Source organism: Lactuca virosa, chromosome 3, assembly GCF_052849685.1.
Source record: "Lactuca virosa cultivar CGN04683 chromosome 3, Lactuca_virosa_CGN04683_v6, whole genome shotgun sequence".
In the NCBI taxonomy this organism is placed as follows: Eukaryota; Viridiplantae; Streptophyta; class Magnoliopsida; order Asterales; family Asteraceae; genus Lactuca; species Lactuca virosa.
The window spans coordinates 341,028,036-341,037,687 of record NC_136428.1 but is presented as its reverse complement, the minus strand read 5'-3'; positions in this window follow the sequence as shown (position 1 = coordinate 341,037,687).

The window sequence follows — 9,652 nt, the reverse complement described above, 5'->3', positions numbered from 1 at the left end:
GAGGTGGACAAGCTATTTTATGCTGTTGTTGGTGGTCATCATAAAAAAAGAAGACTTTACGGATTAGGCTCTTTTGCAAAGGCGGTTCCCAATAGGAACGGTAAAATGGATGTATCTTACATTCTGAAAAAATGATGAACTAGAAGAAATGAGGGAGCTTGTTGCTAAACAAAAACAGCAAAATGAAGAGCTTAAGGAAATGATGAATGCCCAACAAGAAGAAAACAACGCAAGGAACGGGCATCTTGAAAAACAACTTCAAACGGCATTGGATCTTATTAATGTTTTTACAAAACAACAACAACAGTAGCTTGATATACGTTTATTGTAGAGTATTTATTTTAGATTAGCAACTTTCCTTTTTCCATGTAATAAATAATTATTGTATTATTTTTTGATATAATGGTTTTGATTTTTTTGTTATTTTTGTTTTTCATATATTACTACAAAATAATTTCGATAGAATTTATAAATCAATTATCCATCGGTCCATATGGAATCTGGTATATAATATACACCACGAAAATTGCTAGGGATTCATGACCACGAAATTTGCTAGTAAGTCATCAAAGGAATTTGCTAGGGATTCAACACGATGGAATTTGCTACGGAATCACCACCACGAAATTTGCTACGGAATGACCACCACGGAATTTACTAGGGAATGAGCACCACAGAATTTACTAGGGATTCACTACCACATAATTTGTTAGGGAATGACCACCATAAAATTTCCTAGGGAATCACCACCACAGAATTTACTAGGGAATGACCACCACATAATTTACTAGGGATTCACCACCACGGAAGTTGCTAGGGAATCACCACCACAAAATTTGTGATGGAATAACTACCACGGATTGTGTGACAGAATCCTACTACGGAATACACGACAGAATACCATCTACCATGGATTTCATTCCGTTGTCACATTTGTGACGGAAGTATCGTTTCCGTTGCAAACCCTCGCTACGGCGTTTTTATGGACGGAAATGGGCCGTTGTAAATTCCATAGCAAATCATCTTTTGCAATGGAATTTCAGCTTTTCGCAGCGGATTCCTTCCGTAGCAAAATCGCGTTTTTCTTGTAGTGTTGTTGGTTTTTGGGTCACGAACATCTTTAGCTTTCTTCACAAAAGATTTTGTTGTCTTCATTCCATCAAACTTCCTCTTTAATTTATTCTCTAAAAAGAGTTTGAAGTCACTCCCTTAAGGATCATTTGATGGGTTGTAGAAGGGAGCATTAGCAAGTTCAGTAAGATCTACTTTTGTCCAATAACTAAAGTCATTCTTGTGCCGATAGTATTCCGAGTTTCTGCTCTTTCTTTTTACCACCCAAATATTTAATTTATCATGAAATCCCCACATCAGAATTCCTGACCGGTCGCCATATTTAGATCCGAACCGCTTCTTTTCGAGCTCAGTCAGGTTCAATTGAGGCTGGTCTCCACGAACATTCTTGTCATAATTCTTCATGAAGAGCCATTTCCCCTTCTTTTGAGTAGAGACTCGCTTCTGGGCTAGCTTCAGAGTAACTCTGGGCATAGATTGAGCAGGTTTGACTTCAAAGCGGTCAACAATACTACTGGTTCTGACAGGTGAAGGATCATCAAGTGGATCTTGTTGAGATGATTGGGCAGGGGAACTGAGAGGAGGAGGCTGAATGTGAGTAAGGCATGGATGGTGGAATAGCATGGGATTGTGGTTGTGGTCCAGGGTAAGGTTGAGTTTGTGGAATGTTGAAAGCTTGAGATTGTGGAACTATGAATGATGAAAAGGCATTGTTCGATGAAATTCCCAGATTAGCTATTGAGTAGGAATTCACATGGTTTATCTCGCGTTGCTTATCATCAAACTCACAAGCTTTGATGATAGCCATTGTTTCAGCAAGAGTGAGTCTGTTGAGATCTTTGGTTTTCTTGATAATAGAGATGTTCATGTCCCGTGACTTAGGAAGAGAATTTAGCAATTTTTTGTTAATCTCTGAACGTGGCACAGAAATTCCAGTAGTACTCATTTCTATGGTAAGAGTAATAAATCTCTGCAATTGGGCTTCAAGAGTCTCTCCCAAAACATGATTGAACAGGTTGAATTTCTGACGAAGCATGTATTGTCTGCTTTGTTTCATGTCATCATTTCCTTCGTAGACCTCTATCAATGCTTCCCACAGTGCTTTTCCTGAATCATACTCCCTGAATCATTGTGCAATGTTAGGGGATAAGGACATAGTCAGAGTTGCCAGTGCTTTTTCTTGTTCTTCAATTTTCTCAAAATCAGCATCAGTATAGTTTTCCACTTTTTTGTCAGTTATTGAACCATCTTCCAGAGTACTTGTGATTCTAACAGGACCCCTAAGAATACTTCTCCAAATCTTAAAATCTTTCATTTTGATGTATCTTTCGATTCTATATTTCCATTCTGGAAAACCCTCTGCAGATAAGAGACATGGAATTCTCGTGGTAGTTCCCATGATTGAATCCAACTCCTGATGAATTGCACTATTTTTGTGGTTCCATTTTTTTAATTTATTTTTTAAAATTTTAATCAAAAATAAACTTGTTCAAAAATCAAAGAGAATCACAACCGAAAAAGGTGTACAACTAAGAAAAGTTTACATCCGTAAAGGGTTTACAGATGTGAAAGGTTCACAGCCTGAGAAAGGTTCACAATCGAATAAGGTTTACAACCGACGAGGGTTTACGGCCGTAAACAGGTTTACAGCCAGGAACGGTTTACAACCGGAAACGATGGTTCACAGTCAAAGTGTTTATAGCCGCGAATTAGTTTACAACTGTAAACTAATGAACAAATTACAACCACAAACGTCCAGAATTTTTGACAAAACGAACGATTTCAAGCAGATTTCGATCCCAATCAATAGAAACAATAGAATTAGCAATGAATGATTTGCAATAAGAAGCTTGAACAACACCAAAAATGGATACTAAGCCAGCCGTAAACTAAGCTTGACCAGTTTTGACACTAGATTGGCTCTGATACCAATTGTAAGTCGCCAAAACTAAGAACCAACTAGTGATCAAAACAAAGAACAAGCCAAAATGATAAGAACAAGAAGGAGTAGAAGCAAGATTGATCGAAATTGCACACGTTTATATCAGCTACAAACGTCAGGTACAATGGACTCAAACACACACACTTGACTCTAAACTGCTATAGCTATCTGACAACTACTGACACTATATATAGGGAACAGTGGCTGCAAACACGTTTACAACCGTAAACCTGTTTACAGCGGTAAACACGTTTACAGCCGTAAACAGCAAACAGACCGCAAACACCACTCAACCGCAAACCCATACAAATACATGAACAAATACTAACACAGCCTATACAAAAGAATGCCTAGCTCAAACCAACTAAATATGACCTAACACTTCCTAGGAGGTGTTCACGGCCTAACTTTGGTCTATTAGAGGTGTTTACGCCCCAAAGGGGTCCAGTGAGGAGGTTCATGGTCTTAGCAACTTAATTATGTTGGCCTTACAATTCAAACGTTCAAGATTGTAACATATACACAACCCTTTATGTCTACATCATGATCCTTTTTGATTTGCTATAATCATTAGGGCTTAGGGTAATATGAACTTTAATTATATATCATAGTTGTATCATAGCTAAAACACTTGCATATGCAAGACTCTTAGACTTGGTTTTGACCTGAAATTTCTAGTTGTGACAGGAAAGATCTCCTTTGACTGATTCACAGTCTGCTGATTCCTCTTTAAATAGTTGTCATCGAATGTGACATAATAGGTTTCTTCGATCTTCTTGGTCTTTTTATTAAAAACCCTATATTCCTTGGAGGTCAGCGAATATCCCAAGAAAATACATTCGTCAGCCTTCACATCGAATTGTTGGATTAGTGTCTAAGCTCGTAACTATATTTGGTATGTACTTGACCCGGTTGTGCATGTTCCTTTTGGGTTGCCTTCACCAAAGCAACTTGACAGGATGATTTATAGAGAGAGAGAGAGAGAGAGGTTATTATGGTTTATTAATATATTATATGAATAATATATTAAAAGAGAAATCATATTATTTAACTAATATTAGTCATGAATTAAATAAGAATTAATTTGGTGGCTAAAAGAGATTAATTAAATGAAGGGGACTGGAACTGTCAATTGTGTGATAGTTAATTATTGGGATGAGAATCCTTATGGATTAGGGCATGGACGAAATCAAGAAGGAGTCCATCTTGAATTCGTCAAAGGAGGCCTTATTCCAGAAGGTTCCTTGGACTGCTTAAGGCCTAAGCTATCCATTAGGGTTTTGACTGAAACCCAGCAGCACAAGTATATATAGAACCCTTAGGGCATCAGATTTTGACTACTGGAAACCCTAGAGAGTTCATAGCTGAAATTGTGCATCCTTCCCTTCTCTCCAATATCATCCTCTTGCTTTTGGTGTTTGTAAGCCATTAGAGGCGTGACATTTGTGACACTAAGCTCCAAGATTCGAAGATTCAAGTCATTCAAGATAGGTAATCATCTAGATCTGATCTATTAAGTCAATTTTGAAATATGTATGCTAGATCTAGGATTCATAAGTCTTGGATGAATTGCATGTACAATAGAGAAACCTAGATCCAAGCTTTAGGGTTTTGCATGAGCACATAGGATTTTTCTTTTGCTCAAAACCCATCAGTGGTATCAGAGCCTTGATTGGTTTCTATTGTATTTGATGCATTGCATGATTGCTTATTGCTTGAAATCGATTTTTTAGCCTTCTGTCTGACAAACTCGTCGAGTCCCAAAGAGGACTCGCCGAGTAGGATGAACTCGACGAGTCCAGTAACAGTCTCGGCGAGTCGGGCAGTCAGACAGAGGATATTTCGGGATTTTATGCCTGTTTTGCTGTGAGATAATTACCAAAACGTTTTTAATTGATAAAATACGAATTTTATTGATATTATGTAATTATCCTTGCCAAAATAAAAGATAATGTCAAATTAATTGAATAATTATTTCCTTATATGATAAATGTTAATTATTTAAATTATTTGGTCAATTTTCTTGCATGAATTTGGATTAGGTCAAAATTAGGTAATCACCATAATTAATTGTTTAATTATTTATTTGAATTTTGATTTAGATAGTTTTGAAATGTTTCAAAACTTGCCCTCGAGTTTTGGAATTTAAAATTTTGGATTAAAAGTTTAATTTTGAAATAATTAAATTCCAAACCCTAGAATTTTACAAGTTTAAAATTCACCCTATACTATTATAATATTATAAGAATAATTGTTATATATGTATAACTTAAATGCTAGTCTTACCGTTAGTAGGCCTCATTCACGAAGTCGATCTATAAGGAGGGTATAAGAATATGGCCTATAAAATGGCCGTTTAATGAGTGTCCACTCTTACCCACCGCTTCCTTGATTGGTGGAGGGTCGTAAGCTGAACGGGTAGGATAGGGCAACCCTTTCCACATTAAAAGTATAATGATTCATAAAGTAACTAAATATTTTTACAAAATTCCCAATCTTAGTTATTTTAGGAAAAATGTGAATTTGATGCTATTCCATGGAATTACACTTTGTACCCTTGCTAAGACGTTAGTGGAGCGTGTGTGGTTAATCGGCACACTAATTTGGCTCTAAGCAAAGGTGGAAAGGGTGAATTGATGTTTGTCATAGATCGATGGAGCGTGGGTGGTTAACCGGCACATCGATTAGGTGACTGTAACAATGGGGACACCATGTACATTTGCATGGTTATTCACACTCTGTTTGTGATCCTCGGTATCCCAGTCACAAACTTGAGGGGCATATCAAGATTTAAACATGCAATTGAAAAGTTCAATGAATCTCAAAAGATCTAGGAGTTTCAATACATTTAAAACTTAATTGTTTTCGTTTTTCGTGGTGGAAATTAGTGAATCGTCATTCACTTACCTTCAAATTGTTTGCAATTTAAATTACGACATCCCTCTTTTAATTTGTAAATAATGTTGTTGGATCCTAGCCTTAATTTCTCATTTGGGTGTCTAATTGGGTATTTTTATCTAATCAAACTTTGTCTCTTTTCTTTTTCAGATGTCGAACTCAAACCACAACGCTTCAAGGTCAAACGCCTCCGGCTCATACTTACTGATGAATTTGTGTGGGAGGGTGATCTTCGACGGAAACAATTCTAACGATTGGATCCGCAACATAAGGATGGTCACCCGCTACGAGGACAAGGAGTATGTCCTCAACAAGGAGCTGAAAGAGGTGGACATAAACACTGCTACTCCCGAAGAGATCGCTGCCTTCGAGGCCCATGAGCGTGATGCCACGAAAGTCGATTGCATCATGCTGGCGACCATGACTGCTGAACTCCAAAAGTCCTACGAGGACTTCTATCCCTACGAAATGCATCAGGACTTGGTTGAAAGGTATCACCAAAGTGCGAGGCAGGAGAGGTACGAGATCATCACCTCGATGATCACGACCAAGATGAGAGACGAAGAGTCTGTCACTGCTCATCTGCAGAAGATGCAGAAATATGTTGACCGCCTGCTGAAGTTAAACGTTAACTTCGATGAAGAGCTGGCAATTGACATCATTCTTCATTCACTGCCACCCTGCTTCAAACAGTTTCTCATGACCTACCACATGAACAAAGAGGAGGTCACATTGAGTAAACTTCAAGGCTTGTTGAGGACTGCTGAGAGCAGCCTCAAGGACAACTCCATTGCACAAACTCCTACTCCTACTGCTGCGCCAGTTTTGGCAATTGGCAAAAGGGAAGGGCAAGAAGAGGAAGGCTCCCTCAAAGAGCCACCATAAGGGAAAGTCCCGTGATGACACCTCTTCTAGTGGAACCAAGGTTGGTCCCGCTGCACCCACCTCCAACCCAAAGGATGAAGAGTGCTATCACTGCCATGACATAGGGCATTGGAAATGAAGCTGCCCGAAGTACTTGCAAGATATCAAGGATGGAAAGATCAAGCCATCCTTCGTAGGTATTTATACTATGCAATCTAATGATTCATCACATGCTATTTCTTGGGTTCTTGATACAGGATGTGGTTTTCACATTTGTTCTGATTTGTAGGGCCTAAGAAGAAATAGGGATGTGGATCATGGGAAGATAAACTTGATCATAGGGAACAGAAGATCGTCGCCTGTCACCAAGATTGGAGTTTACTCTTTAGTTCTTAGTAATGGATTAGGACTAGATTTGAATAATTGTTTCTATTCGCCAGATATGGCAAGAAACATCATTTCTTTTCATGGTTTATATAGACAAGGATTTAGATATTCATTTTATAATGAAAAGTTTTCTATTAATGCTTATCTTAATGGTGTTTTCTATTTTGAAGCATTGCCTTGTAATGGAATATATAAAACTGTGATGGTTGTAGAAAATTTAGGAAATGATGTGTTGTGTGTCGATTCTTCCAATAGTTTGGACAAAGCATGTTTGTGGCATTGTCGTCTTGGACATGTCAAAAAGAAACGCATAGCCCAACTCCGAAAGGATGGAGTGTTGGAGTCATTCGACCTTAGGGACGATGACGTGTGCCAGTATTGTTTACTTGGAAAGATGACCAAGTCACCCTTCACTGGTACTTGTGAAAACAGTGAGGGTTTATTGGAACCCATACACACCGATGTATGTGGGCCCTTTAGATCCACCACAAGGGATGCGTGCCGCTTCTATGTGACTTTTACTGATGATTATAGCAGATATAGCTATATCTACTTAATCAGGCACAAGTCAGAAACCTTTGAAAAGTTCAAAGAGTTTAAGCAAGAAGTGGAGAATCAGCTGGGCAGGAAAATCAAGATGCTTCGATCTGATCGAGGTGGAGAGTACCTTAGTCTTTAATTCCACGACTACCTCAAGGAATGCAGAATTGTTTCGCAATTGACACCACCCAGGACACCGTAGTTGAATGGTGTAGCTGAGAGGCGTAATCGAACCTTGCTGGACATGGTTCGTTCCATGATGAGTCGTGCTTCGCTACCTATCTCATTCTGGTTGTATGCCTAAGAGACTACCACCCTTATCCTTAACTTAGTCCCTACGAAGAAGGTTGCCAAAACACCTCACGAGATGTGGACAGGGAAAGCTCCCTCGTTGGCACATATCATGGTTTGGGGTTGCGAGGATTTCGTAAGACGAGAGACTCACGACAAGCTCGAACCTCGTAGTGAGTGATGTATTTTCATCGGCTACCCGCAGAAGTCCTTTGGGTATCTCTTCTACAGACCGATTGACAATGTTGCCTTCGTTGCTAGGAGAGGGGTTTTCCGAGAGCGAGAACTCATAAGCCAAGGAGACAGTGGGAGGAAAATCGATCTTGAAGAGCTTCAAGAATCGAACGATGAAGGAACCTCTAACACTGGCGCTCAACCTGAGGAGGAAACTCCTGTTGAACCGATTGACGAGTCCCTACCTCTTATACGTTCTAGTAGAGTTAGTGTTCCACCTGTGCTATATGGTTTTCATATAACAAATGAAGGTGATACGTTTATTAGTGACAATACACTGATAAATTTGGATGAACCTAACAGCTACAAGGAAGCCATGGCAGGCCCGGAGTCTGCGAAATGGAAAGAGGCTATGGAATGCGAGATTCGGTCCATGTATGACAACCAAGTTTGGAATTTGGTTGACAATGTGCCAGGTCGTAAGTCGGTCGGGTGCAAATGGATCTTCAAGAAGAAGACCGACATGGATGGGAAGGTACACACTTATAAGGCGTGATTGGTTGCGAAGGGCTTTACACAAACTCCCGGAGTTGACTATGATGAGACCTTCTCACCAGTTGCGAAGATAAAGTCTATTAGGGTGATGCTAGCCATTGTTGCATTTAATGACTCTGAAATATGGCAGATGGACATCAAAACCGATTTCCTTAATGGGAAGTTGGCTGAGGATGTTTACATGAGTCAGCCAGAGGATTTTGTCGATGCGAAGCATCCTAATAAAGTGTGTAAGCTTGAGAAATCCATTTATGGATTGAAACAAGCATCTCGCAGATGGAATCTTTGTTTTGACGAGAAAGTCAAAGAGTTTGGCTTCCTGCTAAGCGAAGATGAATCATGTGTATATGTCAAAGCCAGTGGGAGTATAGTTAGCTTCCTCGTATTGTATGTCGATGACATACTACTCATAGGAAACGGCATCCCGACCCTGCAGGAGGTTAAGTCATGGCTTGGGAAGTGTTTCGCTATGAAAGACCTCGGAGAGGCTGCCTATATTTTGGGAATAAGGATAGTGAGAAACAGGAGTAAGAGACTAATATGACTTAGTCAGAATACTTACTTAGATAAAGTGCTAAAATAAGGGAGTTACCAATCCAAAGCAATGCCAAATTGAGTAAGACTTAAAGTCCGAGTACCGAATTCGAGATAGCAGAGATGAGCCGAGTACCTTACACTTCTGCAGTTGGCTCGATCATGTATGCTATGACTTGTACTCGCCCTGATGTGGCCTTCGCTTTGAGCATGGTCAACAGATATTAGGGAAACCCTGGTAGAGCACATAGGACCGCAGTCAAGAATATTCTTAAGTACCTTCGGAGGACCAAGGAATGGTTTCTAGTCCTCGGTAGAAGTACTGACTTAAGTGTGCGAGGGTCTAGTGACGCCAGTTTTCCGACCGACCGAGACAACTACCGTTCGCAGTCGGGC